This window comes from Ostrinia nubilalis, chromosome 1 (assembly GCF_963855985.1).
Source record: "Ostrinia nubilalis chromosome 1, ilOstNubi1.1, whole genome shotgun sequence".
Lineage (NCBI taxonomy): Eukaryota > Metazoa > Arthropoda > Insecta > Lepidoptera > Crambidae > Ostrinia > Ostrinia nubilalis.
In genome coordinates this window covers 12,610,382-12,635,687 of record NC_087088.1, presented here as the reverse complement: position 1 = coordinate 12,635,687, position 25,306 = coordinate 12,610,382, and the positions used below count along the sequence as shown (strand labels likewise).

The window sequence follows — 25,306 nt, the reverse complement described above, 5'->3', positions numbered from 1 at the left end:
GTTATAGTTACCTATATAGTTATAATATTATACAAAATTTTATGGAATGGATGGATAGTAAAATAAGGAATATAATGTTTCACATAGATTTCAATTGTGTAAAATCGAATTATGATTACTTCATGTAAAGATACTCGTTCTAGTGTATTTTTTTAATTGTTTATTTCTCCTTGAGTAACGCGATGGGACTCGCGCATTACAGGATGGCCGAGCTGTTAGGTATATACATAATTATAATATACTTTAGTTAGACTGTCTAATAATATTATTAATGTTTTCTAAGCAATAACTTTCAGTGTCCATTTAATTGTCTCATTACGATAATTTTACACTGCACTTCCGGTTTGTGATCTCATGTTGTAATTTGTAGTGTTGTATAAATTAAAATCAAAACAGTAAAATGTTAATATCAATTTTATTTAAAATAATGATTAATTACAATATTTTTAGAACATTGTTATAATAATAAATAATTTATATCAAAATGCGCCGGGGTTTCCGCTTCCGATCACACGGTAGCGAAAAACACGTTAGCATTTTGTGAATAATGGCGGGCAGTCGTTGGTGAACTATCGTGTCGAACGGATTACTCTGCTGAAATGTAATTGTGTAATACTGATGAGTAATACTGTTGTACAATATTCAATAAATACTATCAAAAGTATCAACCAGCGTTTGAACTTAAAAGGAGGACAAAAGTACTTGTGTTAAAATTGGGTTCACCTCAATAGTTTAGTGGTCGATGGGAATCAAACAGAGTTGTACCGAAATAGTTACATCGTTAAAATATTACTTACATTGAGCACTTTACTATGACTATAGTATAACTTACCATACATTTACTTTGTGAAACTTGAAATTGGTAGCTGTTGTTTCTTCTATCTTTCTCGAAAGTGCTTTACCTTACCTAGTATCTATCGTCACTGGTAATTACTAGAACAAACTTTGATGTATTTAGTATCATAACACTGGTGCCTTGATATTCTTCGTTACAACAACTTTAATTAAGGCTCGAATGTACAAATGAGTTGCCAAAACTAGTTAGAGGGTTCAGTAACTATAACCAAACTTCGCGAGTTATGATGAGAGACGAGAGGCCATATTTCCCCAGGAGTCCGCTTTTTTCTATTACATGGCTATTGATACGATGCCTTTGATCATTCCATACGTATGCGTCAAAACGGTTTGATGATGATGCAAGACCCATTATATTAATGAAAATCTTTTGATTAGTTTATGTTTTTTTTCCTTTAATCATGGATAGTAGGTAGGTAGGTAGGTACTTACGAGTATATCCGAGGGATATTCTGATTTAAATTAGGTAGGTCTATCATGCGTTAATCCAGTGAGCTAGGTTGCTTCATAGCTTTGCACGTAGTGATGCTACCTTTTGAGGTTTGTTAGAGGTACTGGGTCATATTGTGCTGGACATCACGCGTGGATGGATGGATGACCATCCATCCCATGCTGCGATTTCCCTTGCACCAATAAATCTAATATCAAATTCAGAATACGTGAATCGGTATTTACGGCTAGTGCAGTTTTAATGCCGATGCTCAATAATGTATGGAACCGAAATGTACGCATCGTCACAAACAATCGCGATCCAAGAGGTGGAAAAGTATTGAATAAATAAAATAGGAACGCTTCGCGGCTAGTTTATTTGTTACTCTATTTTGTTTTAGAATTTTACTACTTTATAATAGTAAACTCGACATTACGACAGTTTAAAGCGTTTAGTTTAGAGACTCTGTGACTTTTGAAGAATCTGCCTAAGTATATCAAATGGATTTCGCGCAGATTTTGTTCACTTTGATGCTAGTTCCAAAGATATGCCAAGAACTAACTCGATGAGGAGTGTCGAGAGCGTTGCAATTTCATGTTACAATGTATTTAGTTAGGGTAGAAAGTTATAATTGTTGTTTGATATGGGTAAACTAAGTACACAGACTGATGCACTGCTCTAAAGCTCTTTCTGTTTTCAGAAGAATTTCGAATATCGCAGAATAAACAGGGTAGCACACGTGAAAGTAATTACAAGAAAAATATGAAATAAATATTTAATTATTACTTTATTTGGATACTTTTGAGTATCCTAAAACTTTTGGCACTTGTTACCGCCCGCACCACCCCCTCGTACACCGCTACACCACCGAGCACATGCGGCCCAGCCCCGAAAGAGCGGGGAGAATGACCGATAGCTCGCCCGCGTAATAATACAATAATTTCCTGATTTCATGGAATATTTCATGAAAATGGTAAGGTAATTTTAATATTTTTTGGCATCAGTGTCGTGTATACTAAACCACCCCTGAGATGGGCGTTGTTTTACAAAACCACACTCTGTATTTAACAGTTACCTGTTACAGTTTGTACTGGATAAACATCTCAGATTGTGCACCCGTTGGGATTTGCTGAGTAATGGTTTTGCCGAATCACGCACCGCAGGTGATATTTTCTCGGAACAAAGGTACCGTTCGATTTCGGCCGGCCGGCCACTTCCGACAATAAAGCGTTTGCGATGGTAGCCATACTCGACGACTTGCTCGTTTCTATTTACACTACAGCAGGGGTGGCAAATCTTTTGACCTGCTCAAAAAAATATTTCTTGCATCGACTTCAAGGTACCTACAGTTTAAAAGAGTGAAATAAAACATTTTTCATTTTCAATCATTCTGTTCAGTTTATTTAACTCTTGCGGGCTACCAAAATCGTCTTCGCGGTCGACCTCTTGGCCATCACTGCACAACAGTGTCAAAGGGAATGGTATCATAAGGTAAAGACGACAACAGATCAAGCTAAACACTGTGGCATCTTATACAATTGTAATAAGAGTGCCTGTGCAACAAAAACCTACTTTTGATTTTCCTTTGTGTTTTTATTAACAAAGACAAAATTTACATTAGCAACTCGTATCTATACCGGTTGGTACATGATGGTGTTAAAATTAGCTAAGAGATCCGTATCCAGTTACGAGTAAATCTATAAATACAATCAGTAAAATGACCTAACTTTGTACGACGCTTCGACAATTCTCCAAACAAATTCTATTTAAAGCCTTTGAGTGTATTCTTAATTTACCTAAATGGGCAACAGTCTGCTTCGGTGTTTCCTAGAAGAGAGTGGGCGAATAAAGGTTAAATTGGTTTGGTTCTATATGCATAGTTTAACGCGGTTTTAAGATGTTTATAGATGGATTTAACATCCAGACGTCTTCAAGCCGAAGATAAGCTAGCTAATAACTGTTGTTGAAGGTCATTAATTATAACGTCTGATTGAAAATATTAACAAGATACCTATTTGAAAACAGAGCCCTTTTTATTTAATGCTGTATAAGATAATTACATTGAAGATGAAATAATAATTGAAATTCAATATCGTTGTAATTACAGTGCTTGTTCAAGAGCGGGCTGGTTTATTGCATGATCTTTCGTAGAAAATCGTACATTTTAAAATATAAGATGAATAAATCGTCTTGTAATTAACAGTTACAAAATACTAGGTATTTATGTTTTGATAAATAATACGTAGGTATGGTACGAGTAGTTTAAAATTCTTCATTGCTTTTCGAGTTTTTATTTAGGGCATGGTTTAATTTATTAATTTCATTTACCAGAAAGTATTTTTTGCATTCAAATTCCTTATTGATAAGTTAAAGTAGAGAAGGAATAATCGTACGTACGTATAAGCTCGTAAGTCATGATCACGAATTAGTTTCATCCCGGCAAGATCTTGCTAAATGAACCTAGGTATGTCTCGCGACGACACTGCAGGTGGGAAACGATTATTAAATAAGGCCACCATCTCACCTGAGATTGTAACTTTTGAGCTAAAGGAGCATTACAAAGCACTCTCAGGTAGCAATTAAATTATCCATACAGCGCAAACGCCTTGACTCCGCATATTAAATCAGGAGGGCGGCAGGTAGGGCGAACTTGTGAGAGGCTAGTTTGTTTTCACTGTTTGCCGCTAAACCACATTTCAGCTCCATTGAAAACTTAATTATGTCCCCGGCGACGGAGTAACACAGCAGGACACGGGCCCGGCAGTGTACAACGTTTTCTTAATATCATTAGGAGCTATTAACTGGAGAGTTACATGGGCGTCCAGGCTAAGTGTGTGGCGGCCGCTTTGGGATTTATACAAAGTTTTACTACAATATAATAAACACGTCGTCTTATTTTCTGACTTCTTCTTTTGTAGGATGAGTAGGGTTCATCCCTTTTTAGTTTGTTTATGTAAGGAAATGCATTGAACTGCTCATACTTTGAAGATGTCAGACTAGGGTCTTTTACCGATCAAGTTGAGAGTGACCAACTCTAAAAATAGAATACTATAATTTCCAATTTCAAAATAACTAATGATTATATTATTTTAGACGGGAATTCGTGCTAACTAATTTTTCATATGACGTACCTAACCTATTAAGTACTCGTAAATATTGTGACAGCCGGCGTGCTAAGCCGCCGCTTTGATCCAACTTATTAAAACAATTCCTTTTTCATATAATTTGGGATATTCAACTTCATTATGTCCCCGCAAGACACCCGACATTGTAAGTTTTCTTTATATCATTAGTCGGCCATTAACGGGAGAGTTACATGGCGTACGCAAGCAAAATATGTGGTGGGCCGCCCTGGGGATTCCCCACGCAACTTCGGTCGCTATTTATTTTGGAGCGAAGTAAATAATTTGGCCGACTTCGAACTGTTATGGAGTGTTCCGCGTACGAAGTTGTACATTGTGGAATTCAGTACGTGACTGCATGAACGATCGAAACCTATCGAAACGAAGGCCGTATAGTTTTGTCGTGTTTGCGTTTATATTTTATTACGATTTTATTTTATGCAATGATCCCAAAGTAGACTTAGCTTTTTTAAAACGATTCAATTACAAAGCTAATTGATGTTCCAATATCTAAGCTATTAATTTTAAAACAGAATCGTAAATAAAATCTGATTCACCGATTCAAATTGAAAAGCTGTATTGCTAGCTGGAGCTTTTATTCACCGTCCAACAATTAAATATTTTTATATAAAAAGAATTTTGTGTTGCATATCCGTAAATGGAAGCGGTAGTATTTTGGAAAACGTCTGCTATTTCCACTGTTATTAAAATATATTATTTTAATACATTTCAATTGGCGGATGCTAGATTGAATTTGGTTATAGTGCGAAACGAACGCGGTATTTGATTTTTTTTTTCATTTCGGCCAATTTTCCTACTATCATTTCGGTAAATTTTCCTATTCGTATGGACGATGGCACGGCTCATCAACGTAAACACTGTGCATGCCGTTATGTAGTGGTAATAAGTGCTATTTTACTATAGATAGATGATACTTTACTGTACCTACATCACACAAAAAAAGAAAAGAAAAGAAAGGAATACCCCTAAATTATGTAAAGCTGAATATTTTACTGGGGCTCTTTTAGGGATATAGCTCTTTATAACTACTATCATATACTACACTGATAGATGTGGTATAATTAAAAAACACGCCATTTAACAATGATTTATCAAGTTTAGGTTCACTTAGACAGATTAGGAGTTAATTCCCATTGCCTGGTATTATCGTGATTTCCAGCGAAAAGTGATTAAGCCTGGACGTTTATAATCATAGGTCTTAGAGTGCCGACCCTCTTCTATTTTTGATTGACTTGTGCAAAGACTCTGACACAATACGAGGGTCAGCGCAAACAGCTTGTTTAGTAAGCTCGGGCACAAATGAACTTGTTAGTGGGATGAAACTGAAATAAACTTATCTAATTACGGGCTGCAGTCACAGTTTTGGCCGTTTGAAAGTCCTGTCCTGTCCTGTTCTCGATTTGAAAGGATTTATTTTGCTTGTTACGTCTGCAATCCGCGAATATAAACATACCATGATATTAATATAGTATTTATAATTAGAGTGGCTTTGCCTAACATTCATGATACCTACTCTCTATCACTGAAATTCCTTATCGCCCTGTATGTGATCAAAATCAATAATAATGTGAAGTATTTATTCATACATTTTCATATCCCTAACTTTTTCTTTTCTTCAAGTTTGTTATTCGTGAAAATGCTAGTCCACTGCTTGTCGCAAGTCTCCGTGACAAATGTGTTTAAAAATTAGTTTACTGGTTTTAGTGAAAACATGACAAATAAAAAGGAATTCTTTTAAATAGGTACTGCAAAATGGTGAAAAGCTTGTTTGCCTTTCATTCAACATTAGGGTAGCAGTTTCATGTGTTGTTTGTTGATCTTTTATTTTTACAGGAGTTGTTACAATTTGCTGATACACCTTCGTTAAACTATCCTATTTGGAAGATTGCAATTGTTAGAACAACACTGTGCTGGACTTTAAGCAGAAGTAGAAAGTCATTGAAAACAAGGACATTCATTTTCACGAAGTTTTACCACAATGTAACCACTCCCTTTATGTTTTCTTGTCTGAAGTTTTGTATGGAGTTTATCAGTCGCATTGTGTGAATGGAGGTTCAGGTCGGTTTGAGTGAATTTTCACAATAGTTTGTTTATTTAAGAGATTTTGTCCTACTGCATTGGTGACATAAGTAAGGTTACAAGTTCAAAGTTTGGCTAAGAAACAATATTTAATTCAAAATAATTATATTAATATCTAGGCATTAATCGATTGAGTGGTATCACATACTTACCTGATGGTACTCCTATCTATCATAGTCACATTTTATACCATCTTGAAATGAAGAAGATAAATTACAAGGATACTCATAAATAGATCCGGAAATACGGAAATAATATCCATGCTAGTGTAATTAATTACTGTGAAAAAATAGTCTTAGTTAAAGAAAGTAATTAATTACTTAGCCATAATATTTTTTACATACAAAAAGCTGTAACATATCAAGCAGCAAAGTTAATTAAATCTTTGTGAAGGCCGACATATCATTACGAACGCGTACAAAAGTGGCTCCGAACACGACTAGTGGGTGTTCTACTTTCGCAAACAGAAGGGAGCCAGGCTAAGTGAGATAAATTGCAGTTATAAGAGCCATTTCACAAAAATATTCCGCGCGAATTTAGCTACAAACTGTCAACGCAACGACAAAAGAGTAAAAAGAACGCCGAAATGGACAAAAAAATCTTGAGCCGTGACCGTATTAAGACTTGATATAAGTTATTAATTTTAAGGTAGAATAAGGTATTAAAACATGATAAATTAATTTAAAATTTTAATAGAGTTTATTTAGTCTTTTAAAGATTTTTGTACTTATTTCGATTAATAATGAAACACGAATAGGTATAATATGTTAAATATATTATATTAAGTACAAAATAAAGAAAGTCACACAGTGAAAAAAAATCTGCCCCCTTGCAGCTCCATCATCGGACCCTGGATATCATTTACCTAGACGAAGTATTCGTCAAGGCGAATTACACAAGCCCAAACTCCATAGGGTTCTATTGTTTTGTTATGGAGTTGCAATGGAGGTGGCCATTGCAACTCCTCCAGATCCATTATCAGACAGAGCTAAGAAATAAATAAATATTATTATTATTTAACAAATAACTAAAATAAATTCATCTTACTATCTTTCTTCTTACTAGTCTTACTAATATTATAAATACGAAAGTTTGTATGGATGTTTCGATGTTTGTTACTCTTTCACGCAAAAACTACTGAACAAATTTTGATGAAGCTTTACAGTACAGTACAGCAGTACTAGACAGTTTGTGTTCAACTATCACTCGGGTCGGACGTTCCTATCGCAAGACCGTTGGTTCACTCAGTTTCGATACGACTCTAGTGCTGTGTGTAATTATTCTCGTGAATACACTAAGTTTATTAATTTCTATGAGTGGATTTCATTTTGCCTGAGAACTACGTCATGAACCCTTAACCAGAAGACCCTGTCGCCAGCGACAGCGACGCTCATCCATCCCTGGCGTCGACCAGAATAACAATATATTTATGACGATCTGTAGCAAACTAAATTTCACGCGAGTAAAGCCGCGGGCAATACTACATATTTCATACTAGCTTTTTGCCCGCGACTTTTTCCGCGAAGAAGTGGAAACTGGTTCTAATAAAATTAAATTATTCTAAGAAATTATTAATTTTGTTATATGATAATATTTTTTAATATAAAACCTACAAATTATTAGGTATGTTTAAATATCTGAATACTTACAAAATTATGATATCTTTCTACAACAAAATTGAAACATTTCCTTCGGGTGCTAAAATCACCAGGCTATTGTGTCCACACTCTGGAGCATACAACTTACAACTGGCCGTCGGAGAAGCATAGATTTCCCTTAAGTCTACTCCCGCTACCACATAGAACTCCGCTAAAACTCGTGAGCCAACACTTGTTTTTGTATCGAAAATTAGTATGAGCAGCGCACGCGGTTGCCCGTTGCAGGCTCTATGCAACCACGCTATTTTAAACCGTGGCCCCTAAGCATGAGATGGGAAACTGCACTCTCTAGAATTCTCTTGAATTTGATGGTGTTAGGGGAATCCTAGGAATGAATACAGACTTTCCAATGGAATCTCCTCATCAATATTGAAACATTGCAACTTGCAATGCAATGTTTCGTTTCCATTTGTTGTATTATTGACTATTTCTTGATTTTTCAAACACGTGTCAAAATAAAAAAAATAATTTAAATCAAAAGCACTAAGGAATATTTAGTTGATATCAACTTCGAAGCAAGCACAGATCACAGAAACTAAAGGGAAATGTGATAAGGGGGCGGAGCCGGTGTCGCAACAATATGCCCAAAAACAGAACATATTGCTTGTGAAAGCAATGATGACAGCAGCGACGTTATAATGTAAACAGTTTACATTGCTTGCATACTACTAAAGATTATTCGAACGTTGAATACTGATACCGCAGTGGATAATGAGCACATACTTTGATTTCTTTGACACCGAGGTTCGAACTCAGCGCATTACTTAGCATCTTTCTATATCTCTATGGAAGCAAGTTATCTTCAAAATAACATTCTACACCTTTTTAACCAAATACGAAGCACGTCATCTATCAATAGGGAATATATTTTAGAAGTTAATAAATTATGCATAAAATAACACTTTAGTTAAATCATAGAATTTCTAAAAACTAGTACTGAAATCGTACTGGAAACAATAAAAAAATATTAATATGTTATCTAATTTATTTATTAAACGACCAATTATCGAAGATTTTGGAGTAAAGTTTTTGAAAATATTTTATAGCCAACATAGGAAACATTTAGTGAAAGAATTTCTTTTCGGAGCCTATTGCCTTCAAACAAACAAATAATCAAATCTTTCCTCTTTTATTACTATTGATTTAACAACAAAACTTCCCTCTCGAAACAAAACGGTTCTTTTTCTTCTTCACGAAACAAAACTCAAAGCGGATAAATAAATAAACAAATCTTTGGACAATTTCACAATGCCATCTAGTCCCAAAATAAGCAACTAATATGCTTGTGTTAAGGGTGCTAGCTTAATGGATATACTATGTACTTACAACCTTTTTTTATAATTTATTTATTAAATTAAATTCATACATAAATACATAGTTACTCCCAGTCCCGTCAAAGAAATTAAATTTCATCATTTCAATTTCTGCTCGGCCGGGAATCGAATCCGGGACCTCTCGGCATATTAGTCCGTTTCGAACCACCAAACGGCCGACTCAAAACGGACCTCCCGGCATAGTATCAAAAGTATTTGGTCGCCGTATAAATCTCCGCTTCATGACACGAACACACGTAAACGTCATGGCGGGAAAAATGACACAGGTCCTGCCTTGACGGGCGCTCGCGCCGTACTAATCAATGTCGGCTTCCGCATTGTAATTTATACTGATATTCACATCAATATTTTGACAAAGTAGTTACTAATATTTAAACAATAACTGTGGAAATCAATTCTCCAATGAATATTCTTTATTTTGGGATACTTTTATTGCTGTTATTGCTGTGTATTAAAACCAAAAATCACGATCAAAATGTGACGTAAATCTTAAAAATTTGCCAAAATATTTTTAGATTTTACTCAATAATGGTAATGAAATTCAAGAATCCGTTTGATTATTGGACTACAAGAATATATGTCCGATGATTTCTATATATTTTGAAGCTTATTATACGAGCATAAATAATAGATACAGGACTTTGAAATTAAGTCTGCGGCAATTTTTCCGTAAAATGGTTGTGGGAGATGGGGCACTGAGAATTAATCAAAAGAGTTTTAGTAAATCCGTTACATTATTGGTCAACAACAAGGATTGAACTATCTTTCGCAGTAATTAAATAATCTCTGGGTGTTGCTTAAGATAGTAATTCATGCTTCCAAAATCTTAGAAATTTGCACGAAAATGTAAAATGGCTCTTAATTAGTGTCCTGGACCTACGATATAGGGCAGCCAGAACAGACAGCTCACTTGTTTCAAAGACTACGCATCTCTACGATGTAACGTAACTAAAATACCAGTTTGAATTTTTACGGAAGTGGGCGTTAGTAGTCGCACCACAGTTCTCTGAAACTATTGCGGCTATTATCGTACACGCTTTTTCGTGTACAAATTTTCTTGTTTCCAATAAATACATTTAGGTTTTTTTTTGAATTTTTGAAAAGCACGAACACGTAGGTAGGTAATTTCGTTAGTTGTTATTTGATTATAATAGTAGGTGCTATGTATTTTAATTAAAACTATTGAAAGCTCCCTACAGCATATTATTACAGTCCAATTATTATATCTCTTTAAAGAGTTCTAGAATTTCAGATGATTGAAATTGCTATCCAGTCCCTACTATTATAAATCTTGTGATTTGATATAAAGAGGTCAAGCGTATAATATCTGAAACTAGAGTAGGTACACGGAATTTAGAATATTCCTTCAGAATCTTAACACAGAACAATACTAAAAGAAAGTGATAGAAAGTATAAGAGCTTTATAGAGACAGTCGATATAATATCTGCATTGGCTGTGCATTTGTAGTCCAGTCAATAAAGCATTATAGATGGAAAACTGTAGAACACAATTTCTGACTTCAGGACTTTATTTAGACTAGTTAGGAGGTGAACATAGCAAAAGTCCCCGCCCTTAGCCCTTGAGCCGGCGGGGAGAGGGGGGTTTAAAGGTGACACTTTTCGGTTTTTCGCTTAATCCTCGAAAACTATGCGTCCTAGTGACATGACTACTATGAACCAAAAAAAGCATATTCAATTTGCTACAGGTGAGATAGTCAAGTGTTTCTATAAATTGTATAGTTTTCGCGGCATCTGCTCTAGAAGGTCTGTAATATTGGAAATTTTATTTTTGTCTTACATGTTCCCATCAGGAGAAAATCGACTAAATCAACATTGAGCAATCATTCTAGACATGCGGGAGCATGTTAAGCCTAGTTCCAGGGAGGGGACTGCACCATGCGTATATTTAGACGAACCACTTTGAGCCACTTTTGACTCCTCATCACTCAAAAACTACTGTGCATTAACACTTCAAATTTGGCTCATGTATTGAGACTTGCAAGATATAAATCAGCTTCAAATTTCATAAATATGCCTCTAACGGTTCTTTAGGTATTGACGTCCAAAAATCTACATCTCTGACCTATAGACCAAATTCTAACCACTTCCAGATGACTTCGAAGGTTCAAATTTGGCATCCAGAATGGTAGTTATGTAAATACAAAGGAACAAATAAAAAACCAGTAAATTTTAACATTTCACAGGTGATAGATAGATTTTAGTGTTCTAAATGTCGATTTTTGAACGTCAATACCTAAATAACCGTTTGACGTATATTTATGAAATTTGAAGCTGATGTATATCTTGCAAGTCTCAATACATGAGCCAAATTTGAAGTGTTAATGCACAGTAATTTTTGAATGATGAGGGGACAAAAGTGGGTCCAATTGGTTCGTCTAAATATACGCACGGTGCAGTCCTCTCCCTGGAACTAGGCTTAACATGCTCCCGCATGTCTATAGTGTTTGCTCAATGTTGATTTAGTCGATTTTCTCCTGATAGGAACATGTAAGACAAAAATAAAATTTCCAATTTTACAGACCTTCTAGAGCAGATGCCGCAAAAACTATACAAGATATAGAAAAACTTGACAGTCTCGCCTGTAGCAAATTGAATAAGCTTTTTTTGGTTCATAGTAGTCATGTCACTAGGACGCATAGTTTCCGAGGATTAAGCGAAAAACCGAAAAGTGGTACCTTTAAACCCCCCTCTCCCCGCCGGCTCAAGGGCTAAGAGCGGGGACTTTTGCTATGTTCACCACCTAACTAGGCTAAATAAAGTCCCGAGGTCAGAAATTGTGTTCCACGGATTTCTCTCTACACCGTCGTTAAGGCATTCATTGACTGGACTATTGTTTGAGATGCGCTCACGACGGCCCACCGCCGAGCCGCACTGTGGAAAACTCACTCGCCCTTACAGCGCTTTTGTATGCAAATTGCCGTAGATATTGATCCGGCACGTTAATAGCAACAACCTGAATTATTGCAGCGCTCTACTGACTTTGAGGCGAGACAGCCGATAGTCAGGCCTACTGACCTAAACCTATGTTTTTCTAATTTAAATTCAAATAGGGATATTTCCTGGGTAAAAAGCAAGAGTGTGAATTAGTCCGTCAGTTAACTTATCAAAAAATACTCGACACGTATTTTCCACTTTTTGAAAAAATTGATAATTAAAAGAGATTAAGCACGCCAAAGTTTTAGATGCAGAGGCCTGTGACGTCTAGGAGTGCACTTTGTGACGTCACATGGAACTTCAACGCATTGTAACTTCGTAATTATTTGTTTGATTGACTATAAAAAATACGTGTCCAATATTTTTTGATAGTTTTTTTTTAGGAAGTTAGCCTATTCTTTAATAGTCCCTTTTACTTGTCCAAATATAGCTTGCCCTGCCACCACTTCAGGAAAACATATCGGCTGGTGCTGAAAAGAAGTAGCGGAAGAAACTATGTTTGATGGCACACGACACGTGTAATGTCTATGCTCACGTGAAACACTAGAGAGAATACAAAAAAGAAAAGACAGACACCAAGGTTCGTATAAAGTTTCAGCCAAACCAACGCGTACAGATAGCGTCGGCGATGGCGATCACTGCGCGTTCATTTGGCTGAAGCTTTACAAAACAACGCTTAAATCTCGCTGCAATCTCAATCATAGATTTTTTTAAAAATTGTTTACCTAAATATCGAATTCAACAATAAAAATCCTAAATCTATATTGAAATTGAATCGAGTTTTCAGCTTCGTTCAGTAATAGGTACGAGTTGTATTGATTGAGTTACACTGGAAAGCGAGTCCTTAATATTTAATAGTGTTGTTTAGCTATCGAACACAGAGCGCTTTTTATAGAACAAATATTAAATTGAACTCCGTAAATTGATCCAATTTTATTGTCTCACTTCGGTGGTCAGGAGGGCGCAGTGCCACTGTAAAACAATTTGTTTCGTTGTATAATAATAGACTATAATAGAATTTTAAGAATGAACCAACGTCTAAGATTAATTAAAAATGAAATCTTACCTACAGATTTTCTCACGGCTTGGGTTTCTAACAAAGAAGTCCTATTTTGAATATTATTTCGATGACCCAATTGCTTCTTTCATTCAGTTTGACGGCTCCCCTCTATTGTAGTCTTAGCACAATGTTCTTCGGGAAGACGGGATATTGGACAACTCACATAAATAAGTAGGAACAATTGTATAACTAGCGCTTACTTAAATTGAAAAGTCATTGCCTTGAGGCATAGGTAGGTACTTTGATATCGATACGAGAGTATGCTTCTGGCGCAGTCGGGTAATAAGTAATACAAAACGACTAATTAAAGGTTAATTATGTATGTGTTATTAGTAAAAGTTATTTGAGGAACATAGTAGGTATTATCTTACTCGTAGTTGCATTTCACATGACTGTAACAAAAAAACTGTGTTACCTTAGAGCTTTTTCAAAGTGTTGATGACGCGGTTGATTAAATAAGTAAATTAGTTTCTGTAACAATTACGTGGCTTAATCAGCTTATGTATACTTAAATTATGCTTATGCCAATCGACACATACAAACTTATCAATTCAAAAGTTCCGCACTCCGAGTTTTGTTCCGAATCGCGCAGTAACCCGAAAATCCGGGACCTCCGCCGCCTCCTCCCGCGATGTGTCCGCCAAGATCTGGCCCAGATAACGCGTTTTTATTCGCGCGTTTCATTACGCTCGGTATTGAGTTTTCATAGGCAAAACGCACAACTGTACATGCCCAAATTAAAAAAAAACGACATCGTGCGGGCGCGGTAACGTTATTGTACCAAATTATGAAACGCGCGCGTGCGCTACTATAGACGCTCGAATAAGATTTCATGTTATGTTTGAGTACCTACAATGAGCTTCGCCCGCGCGTGTAGCCTGACAAAACAGGGATGTACGTACGTACAGACTTACTAAGACCAAGGTCGACTCGGGCAGATTATAAGCTAAAAAACCCTAAAAACCGGCCAAGTGCGTGCCAAGTTAGGTCGCCGGCGGGCCGCGCGTACAGTTGCTGCATGCAGGCGGCGGGCCACGATTTGTGCATCCTTGCTCTAGTAGTCTTTCTTATTTCAACATCGCGCGATTCGAAACGCGCAAACAAAAACGCGTTATCTGGACCATGCGCAGCTCTAAAGCTACGAATTTCAGGATGAGGGCTCATTGTTATTTAATTCCCGGTTACTCCTCTTCACGAACTTCAATTAACTTCGACATTCATTGAAGTAGGTATCCATTGAAAAGCCCTCCCAAAAATACATTGTGGAATACTGGAATACGATCGGTAAGTTTAATTACTTTGTTATAAAATTGCGTGTCGCAATTCCTATCTAATTAGTTTTTGGAGACAATCTCACTTTGTATAAATAAACCTAAGCACGTTACTGAATGTAATATCCTAACAAATTACATTTAATTTGTTCGCTCCAGTGATTCGCGCCATCAACTGGAAGACCTTAAGGCATAATATAATTCGACAGTGCTCCTCTTATTGTATTTAATTTATTTCACGATTTAATAAATAGTTATTAATAAAGGAAAATATAAAATATATTGTCCTATTATACTAATATTAAGCTATCTTCACAGAAATAAGAATAGTTCTACCATCATATTATGTTTGGCGGTGCGACATTGTCATTATTTTGTAACAAAAAGAAACGTGATCGCGGCAGTAATTTCGTAGCAGTAATCGCCCGAAATCCAGTCTAGTCCGCTAATTACATTGTTAGGAGACCTTAAGAGCCTAATACTAATGACGATTAATTAAGAATAACGTTTTGTTACTAAGCTTTTTTATTTAGATTGCTGTGTTTATAGTATTAGCTTTTTCTTGCAGCTTTGCTCGAATTTCAAACAGACACAGATAGACTTTCGCTCGTATTCACAAAAATTACTATGAGGTCTCACGTGGGTCTCACAGTGCGCGTGGACGCACAGGGTGACACACGAACTAATCACAGAGCTCTATTCAAGGCTGTGCGTTGGATTTGTTGCTTCACTTAAGCAAGCATCGTCAGTGAATACGGGCGTAAGTTTGAAAATACTGCAGGTCAATAAAACTACACGAATTGAATTCAAACATCCCATTTCAAATTATGTCTTTCACAGAGCAAATGCAAAGCGTTTCCCGAGATGCATTCGTTTTCATAGTGTCACAGTCATGAGGTCCGGTGTGACGTTGCAAGAGATTGCAATAGCTGCCACCTCCGGCTGTCCCTGGAGATTAGGACGAGCATGAATACCTCGGTTTCCGGCACTCACTAGTCTAAATATAAGCTTTATGCTGGTACTGATGTTGGCGTAAACCCCTGACTGTGCAAGGAAGTTTAAACAGCATTAAAATTAATTCAAATTCAAAATAAAACTTGCCCTAACTTTGGACAACTATTAATTAAATGACATACTGGAAACATACCTGGATGATTTTTAAGAAAAGCGCAGCAATAGTAACGTTTTGGTCTCTGAAGCATGCATAACTGATCATTGATGTATGGCTTGGGGCATTAAAACTAACACTTTGGCCTCGACTCGACCTACGTGTTTCGTGATTTATCCGTGACCATACGATTTTCACTGTAAAGAGGTCTCATCTGCTGATGATTCCGTATGCTCTCAGCCTTTTCCGTTGTGTCATTGATATTTGAATTTGATTTTTGTCGAGTTGATACCTGCCTAATATAATTTCACATTATTATTTAAAAGCCCAATTTACATAACTAAAGTAGGTATTAAGCCACTTCAACCGATTGTTTACATACATAGTAGTAAGTGACAAAGGTTCGTAGTTTCATGCCGAGCGTTACACGTGTTGAAGGTACGGTGGCTTCCCGAGGACACATTTCATTCGTGTTTAATAATTAATCCAATACATACATACAGAACACAGCACATTAAGGGGGTGCAGCGCCGACGAAAAATTACGATTTGCTAGCCGAGATAGCGGTGGCGCAACGAACTAACACGATCGCACACAAACTGCTTTACAGAGTAGAGACAAAAGAGACTCAATACAGAGTAAAAACACGTATTTCACTAATTTTGCTAAACAAAACGTGAGTTATAATACTTTAATTAGGAAAAAGGAAGGATTTGATTTTTTGTTGGTATTGCTGCGAAAATTCTTACACAATAAAAATCTTAAATAATATTGATTCTTCTGATGAACAAAGGCGTTAAAAAAGTTTCGTAAAAGAGTATTTTTCCTAGACGTTCAATTCAAATAGGCTGTTAACGTAGCGTCTTTCCATTCTATACATGGCCAGAACGCAAGGGTGTGTAACTATACACAAGAGTGTGTAACATATACATATATAACAATAGTATAGTTTGGAAATAACTTTTTTTTACTAAACTCTTCCAAACTGTATGAGCAGTTACGCAAATACCGCGTACCTACTACTCTAAATAAAAATGTTATCAATTTATTTATTTAATCCTACCTAATCAGTTTATTTTGAAAAACCGGGTAAGTGGTTTTTGACAAGAGTGTTAAAATCTAGTTTTGTATTGATTCGATAAAATATATTTAAGTAATAAGAAATAAAAATACTCTTAAATGTAATTCCATATTTTACTGAATAAGTATCAAACTAACTTTTCAACACTCTTGTCAAGTGTAAGTGGTGTAGTATAGTTTGAAACGGAGAAGCGAGCATCCACAATACAAATTAAACACGACTGTATTTAGTACGCAAAATTCGTGTATACTTTGTACTGTAGTCGCAGATTTACGAAGAGTATTACAAAATATACACGAGCAGTTTCCTACGGCTGCGTTCTACCCATGTATACAGGGTGTGGTTTTGTAAAACAACGCCCATCTCTGGAGTGATAGTACACATGAAAGTTTATTGCAAGAAAAATATAAATAAAATTTTAACTTATTACTTTATTACTAAGGAACCTCGTTCAAAAGTCTCTTTAAACTTTCGAGACGGCGCTTCCTACCGCCCGCACCAGCGTACCCCGCTACACCATCGAGCACATGCGGCCGCCACCCCGAGAGAGCGGGGGGGGGGGGATAGCTCGTCCGCGAAATAATATCTACCATTTTCCTGGTTTGATCTTTTCATGAATTTTTTTTTTTGGCATCAGTGTGTATACTACCACCTCTGAGATGAGCGTTGTTTTACAAAACCACACCCTGAAGAATGGAAAAAAGGGTTAACATAACTGCTTTATTTTTAAAATTGGTAATTCATTATTATTACGTACTTGCTTTTTCTCGCGGTTTTAACCATTAAATTCAGTTTGTCACAGTAATATTAAACTTCTCTTTTCTTTTCTCACTTCGCTTATTGTTTTGCGTTACTCATTTAGCATACTTTCTTTATACAGTGTGAGTCACGATAAAGTACACATATGAAAATAGGTGAAACTAAACCTATTTTTATTGACAAAAAAGAGGTCAAAAATTTTTAGAGGGTTTATTTTTTATTTTTTATAGATTTTTTTTCCTTCCGATTACTTATTGTAAAGAAAACGTAATAACTTTTACACTAAGAGGTATATCGGCGGCCGCTGGCGCAGGAATGTTCTTGAGCGGCGACCACGAGCCGGAAGACGTAGCGTGGGCAGGCCTCTTACTAAGTGGACCGACGATCTGGTGAAGGTCGCGGGTGGTACCTGGATGCGAGCGGCGCGGTACCGGTCTTTGTGGAAATCCTTGGGGGAGGCCTTTGTCCAGCAGTGGACGTCTTTCGGCTGAAACGAACGAACGGCAAAGAAAGGTTGCAAGGGTTTTCTAGCCATATCAACTATAAAATAAGTAAAATATTTTTTCGTAACAACGAAGTCATAACAAAAGATATACTATTTGCATGCTCTGCGCTCTACACTACTCTGTAAAGGATTGACAAACACACATTTGACACTTGACAGCTACGATAAAGCAAAACGCCTGATGATTTCTTCACGGCAAAGTTTTTTTGGGAATATCAAAAATTCTCAATATTAATGCATTAATACCAAAAACGAAAAAGGGGGCGACCTTCAAAATATTAATTTAAACATTTCCATATAAAAATTATTGCTTCATACGTTAAATTAACAAAGTTCTCGAAGAAATAAATTTTCCATATGTCTTCATTTTAAATGTTGTTTATCAATTTTTTTCGTATTTATTCAAAATTTCGAAAAGGCGGCGACCTAGATCAAGGATTGGGCTACCCTACACAAGTTCCTTTGATGTATTTAAGTCACTAATCGCAGAGCACTCGTGATTTAAAAATATGACAATTTTAAGGATTCTGTGCAGGACCCCCTTAAGGTAAACAATATGGCATCTTATACAGCTGTAATACGCGCTATTTTGCGGCAAACCTTTCTGATCATCTACCGACTGTACAATCCCCTTTGTTACATCCAAGCAACTAACTTAGTTACTTAATTACTGTAAGGTTTTATTATACCTACACAATATACCACATACACATAATTTCTTCCAACGTAATCTAGATATTAAGTTATAAGGGAATTTTGTTATCATATTCGCATTAGTTAACTGAAAGGAGTAATTAATACCTAGACATAGGCTGAGTTGCACCACCTATCTTCAACGGTAACAATGACGATAACCGGTGCATTTTGTATGGAGTTTGACAGATTTTTGATTTTTGTCAAAGTTAAAGTAAGATGGTGCAACCCAGCCTTAGATATTAAATTTGTGTAAAGTTAAACCCAAATTACACCAAAGCATATCTACGTAATTAGTACCTATTAACCTGTCTTAGAATTTATTAAATCCTTCGATTAATAAATGTCTGTTTATTAAATTGTTATAGAGAGGTTTACTTGAATCTGAACGCGACTTGAAATATTAAGTTTCAACTTCAAACGCAGACATGACCTTGTATTTGTTTTTCGGTTTACTTTCTTTCAATTAATTCCATTCATTCCGTGTGCGTAGCCATCCGACGAAAGCAATGATTATTTGAATATTTGTTCATATGATTGGGTTTGGCGAATTGTTTTGCGCTGGATAAAAAAGAAATTCGCCGACAGTTCGGTGTGAAATACGGTTAGTTTGCTTTGGAGCCGAAGCAATTTCCCGGTGCAATGGGGCGAGAGTCTACCCTTGGGCGGCACGCACCTGCCGGCCTCCCCGTATCAATTTTATATCGGCGAAGACTAGTTTAAAACAAACTTTATCTGGCAACACTCGGGCTGTTGACTATGGTTATTTGAAGTGAGGAAACACTGTAACTAAAAATGCGTGCGGTCAACGGATATGTTTTCATTCAGGTTAGGATCGCTATTGAAAAAAGCTTAAACACAAACTTTACATAAACCTTACCTAAATATTGTAATTCTGTTACAACTACAACTTGTATAGGTATAAAATAACAACTTCTGGAAACTGGTAGCTCAAAAATAAAGATTTCTACGAACAACGAAAAATAATTCTCGTTAATTTATGTAGAAATATGACGTGGTCATTTTCATTTTTAATTAAAAAATCTAAACCCATGAAGGAAAGGCACCTAAACCATAATAAAAGTGATTTATAAGGCCTTAGCTACGTTTTCTTTAATTTTCACTAACTCGCGAAATAACCCTAATGAACAATAATAAAGAAATACGGCTCGGAGGTAATTAGTATTTTCTTTCCACAATAAATAATAGAACTAACGAACACATCTGTTAATTTCCTAAGTTCATTAGCGAAAAGCACATTAAGTAGCTTAAAACTGCGAAGATGGACTGTAATTCTAACTCCAATTAACAAATGTGGAACTTTTGCCCTGTCGGGAGGTCAATTAAGAGATGTCGTCAGAGAAGACTATGATAATTAGTTTAATTTAACTTGTACGAACGTACATAAGGGCCGGGCCCTCGCTGACGAGCGTTGATGGAAAATAAATTTGAATTAGCGGGCCTTTGCGCCGATTGCGCACGGATCTCCGGGTGAGTTCTTTTAAATTACAAAATGATTATGTAATTTCACCGTTGTTAAATATTGTATTTCGCAGACGTTCATTCGCAATATTGCATTTTTAAGGTTTGACTCAAGCTGGCAACGAAGCATGCTGAAATAATTTCAGTCCATGTATGTATATACCTACACAAAATGCGTACAAAAATTTTATGATAAGTATTATGGTAGGTATACCTATGCAACTGTTGTGGGTCTCTCGTTACAGTTAACTAACTCGCAACCGATAAATAATAATTTTGACAAAACAAACAATATGTTTTTGTGTGAGTATTGCTTGGTATACTTGATGGTTTATATTTATTTCAATGCCAACAAAATAACCATTGTTTTATTATTTCAATGTTATTTCAAGCTTTTACATATTGACTTCATTTGCGATCATAAATCATAAATGATTAACATGTAAAAAGCAAAACACATTTATCTTGACATAACTGTCCGAGTTCTATTGTTCCCATAACATGTCTCCCTTCACCCAAATCTCCTTAATTAATGCAGTGTCACAGTATAAGAGAACAAAGATTGTCCGTCCGAATTAACTGTGTTTGTACTGGCCCATTGTCTTGGCATAGCTCGAGTTAATTTGTCTTAGTTAAAAGACTTAAATATGACTGCAGTGAGCCCGGCCAGTGTCCGGCGCGATATCATAGCTCCTAGAAGTATAATGCCTGGTGCACACTGACAGGACGGCATTTTTATCCTACAAGGATGTAAAAATTAACAGACTTTTAGGGATCTTTCAGTATTCTACGATTACTACACGTACACGTATTCTAAAATTTTACTGAAAACCACACTTAACATTAAAATCTCGTTATAGTTAAATTCTTCAAAAGGTTGAATCTATTCATTGTTGCATGTTGAATGTACTTGAAATACTATAATTTAATTACCTTTAAAAATGCTGAGCCAGATAGAGGAAATATCTTTTTACTCTGGCTGTATTTTTTGCACAGTGAGTATTCGGCCTAGGGTCTATTTTGTAAGGAGCTGAAACAGCTCCGTCCTCATGACAAATGAGTGATTGTTATGGGTCACTGTAAGGACGATAATCTTCAATTTGTTTGGGATATATTACAGCTGTACAAAAGGCAAAATGGTCGAGAGATGTCAGTTTAGAACGACAAATAGTGGTGATAAATGTACAAAACATTTTTAAGGTAATTAGAAGTTTAAAAGTACCTATTTGTTGAATTAATCTTAGAAAATGATTGATGAAACTTATGCTAAAAAGTCTTGGCCTAGTCGTTATTTGTATAAGCCACAGGTAAGCTTTAAAACCATTTAGTCCATGTTTTAATTCAAACTTATAATTTCCAGTGAAGGTAACGTATTTTTTTACTTGATCAATAAATGATAATGGTCAAAACTATTTTATTTATTACCTTTCGTAAATTAAATTTGTCGAGTAGGTACATGTTATTTAATATTCATCGTTTACGGTTAATTACGAATGTAATTTTACTTCCTAAGTGGCATGAAAGTATGAATTTAGGTTTTGTTTGTTCGTATTAAAATTCAAACTGGTTAAAACGTGCTTTTAGATAGAAGGATACTGTTTGTTTAGGTATCTAGGTACTTTCATATTTTTAAAAGCGTTACTACAATCAAAAACGTAAGCGAATCACGTGCGGCGGCGAGGATAAGCGATGCCTACATGCGCTGTTACCAAACCCAATTACAGAGTTTTAACGAACTGCAAACTGTCCCGAAAAAGTTCTCGAATTTTACTAATGATTACGTTAAGTCGTCGGCGAATCCTCGGGATGGATCCTTAAAAATAAGTGAAAGAGTTGAGCTAACGGAATGAATATTTGCCGTGCCCGCATGTAGTTTAAATTGCGTTGCCTTTGAGTGGGGCACAAAGACGTCGGTTGATGCGAGGAACTTCTTCCTCGAAGTGAGCCAACAGCCTTTTTCAGACGCAAGTTTCGAAGTGCCGCCGCTCCGGACGAATCAAAAGCGTCAAAGTTGCCGACGAATTTGCTGTACCGAATTGAAAGTCGACTGATGACTGAGAACATTGTTCGGCGAAGTTTAGTTTTTATATACTTTTTGGTACAACCACTGTTTTAATAGGCGTCCGAGTTTATACAGTGATATTTTTTGCTATGGAAAACTGAGCAAGAAAAATGGTTAGATACGATGAAAAGGGCCCAAGCGGGTTACTTACACTTTAATGGAACGTAGTAATAATATTTTATGTAAGTAGTTGTAATAAGGTGCTATTTTGCATTAAAATGCATACTCTGATTGCTATCGACTGGACTTTCAGTCACGGAAACTCGCGTAATAGCTGGAATAACGAATTCTAAAAATGTAAAATCAATAAGGTAAGGGAACATTTCCCTTTTCCACAGAATTGATATCTATTGATATATTATTACCACCAAGGATTTAAGTTTTAACCGTTTCATTTTTGCAATACATTTTCTCTCACTCTTGATGTAATGTTCCGGTTAGCTAACCTGTACAAGGTAGCTACTACTATTTTCTATGCAATATGTAATCAGTATCCCTTCAAATTATCCAACAACTATTTCTCACACCATCTCAATAACCTACATATAACTTGCAAAGCAATCAGTCTAAGTACGATTAAGAAACCGCATTAAGTGCGAGGTAGTTTAAACGTTACTCACCACCATTCAGCTGTACACCAAACACTTTAATAGTGGCCGGCGAACAGAGGGAAAGCACTCAGTTCGGGACCTCCCTGAAAATAAGTTTCCGTCTGAAACCTCAAAGGTACGGAACTCGGAAGAAAGGCACTCGTTCCCAACTTCCAAACGACGCACGATCAACTGATAGAGCTTCCTGTATTTGCTCCCATGATTTTATTAGCTTTAGTACTCGTTAGTAGATTCCCAACTCGGAGGTAGTTAACATTTTCGATTTCAATATCTGATTTCCTCGTTTCTTATTTTAAAGTTTCTAAGTTTGATCATAAATTATGTTAAGGAATAAAATCATATAGGTACTTATTGGCTTTTTGCCTGCGGCTTTGACAACATGATTATCGATCAATGAGGGTTTTCGCAATCGAAAAATCCGCCAGATGGCAATACGTAGACGCGAGGTCCAAATGCTGCACGATTGGTTATTTTTGACATGACATTGACAGATATGTCAAAATCCACCAATCACGCAGCATTTGGACCTCGCGTCTACGTATTGCCATCTGGCGGATTTTCCAATCGCGAAAACCCTCATTGCAAAAATATTTAAAGTCCGCGTCATATGACCAAAAATATGTACTATCATTTCATTAGAAAAATACTATATTTACCTATTTTATTTGTGACATAGATTTGCTACTGTTTTCCCAGGTTTATTTCAACCGTAACAGAGTTACCTATTTCCGCAAATTTAATATTAGTATTAGCTATCTTTGGTTCTAGAATAACAAACGAGCGCGACTGCTGAATGTGGTTTGGAATAAATGCAGACGCGAAATTCTAGCGTAAGCAAGTAAGACCGCAGCTTTGCATCACTTCGTTTTAACTGAGGGACGTGTTAGGTACGTATCCTCACTACGTAGATAAGGGTGAACTTATATTATGTGAGGTTTTGGCTACAATACTACTAAATTTTTTTGGTAGGTTTTTTCTAATGATAAGACATACAAATTTTAGCTTTTATTGTAGGAATTCAAGTCACTTTGACCTCAAAAATTTATAGCATGTCTAGTGTACTCGCAGCTTTAGGGGTGAAATGTAAATGATATACACACATCGCGTTCAGTTTATCTATTTCGGTGTAACAAACATTATTTCGAATATCCCAAGGAATCGTCTAACTAATAAAATCAACATTTCAATAGTAAATTAATAGCCGTGAACTCTATTTACATCTACTATCTATGTTATGTGACTAATTTAGTGACGTTTTAGCCATTTACAGTAGTTAAACTTACTTAAAATTTACATAGCAAAATTATAAAGCCACAATTTTACACGATCGATATTACAATGTAATTCTTCGTAAAAATGCGATAATATTAATAAATATTTTATAAAAGTGGCACAATAAAAGCCAGCAAGTGACAGTATTTAAATTGTTATTTGCTTTAAAAATTACAAAGTATACTCGTATTTTTATAGATGCTTACTCCAAACAGAACTTTGACTGTGGATTTGAAATCCAGTTTTCTCTGTTTAATCTGTACAATAATGTCAAAAATTTCCGTGTACATTTCAACTATGTAGTTTGCTAACAAATACCCTTTGTGCAGTCCTAAAATCTGAATTTAAACACATTGAAATAGTTTCAGAATACAGAAAACTCAATAATTTCATTCACACATGCTGAAATAAATATTTTACGCTAACTGCGGCTTTGCTCGCCAAAAAGTCAATGTTCCCATGATAATATAGCTTTAAAGCTCCTTTGAAGCACGTAATTTTTTTTTACAAAAAAATTACAGTATCTTGTGCTTTCTTTTGTTCCCTGCATTCGTTTCGTTTTGGCAGGGAAATTTATGTGAAAGAGAGTTATTATACGAGTAAATGACACAATGAACCTTTGGCCAATTTTTTTGCGGAGCACAAACCACTTACACCAAGTTCAATTGCTTACTATTTCAGAAGAAGGTACATAAAGGTACTTGTAATGTATATCTATTAAAGGTACTTGTAATGTAAGATAAGCAATGCTTTATTTTTAGTTTATATGATCATTGACAGTGTAATGTTGTAAATATAACAATAAAATTGATTGTGCCTTTATATTCTCATACCTAGACTTTCATTGCAGTATTATTTAAATACAGGTACCTAATTAGAATGTTAAAATTATTTTATTTTTATTGAAGTAATTTAGTTTTTATGAGCGGAATAATTACAATCTTATTT

At 35.8% G+C, this 25,306-nt stretch overlaps 1 protein-coding gene across 1 annotated transcript in view; it reads left to right on the top strand.

The window, feature by feature from the left end:
* LOC135072802 (mitochondrial ribonuclease P protein 1 homolog) overlaps nucleotides 1-25,306 on the top strand; it is a 304,546-nt gene that overhangs the window by 10,514 nt on the left and 268,726 nt on the right. The gene's annotated exons all lie outside the window — the stretch shown is intronic.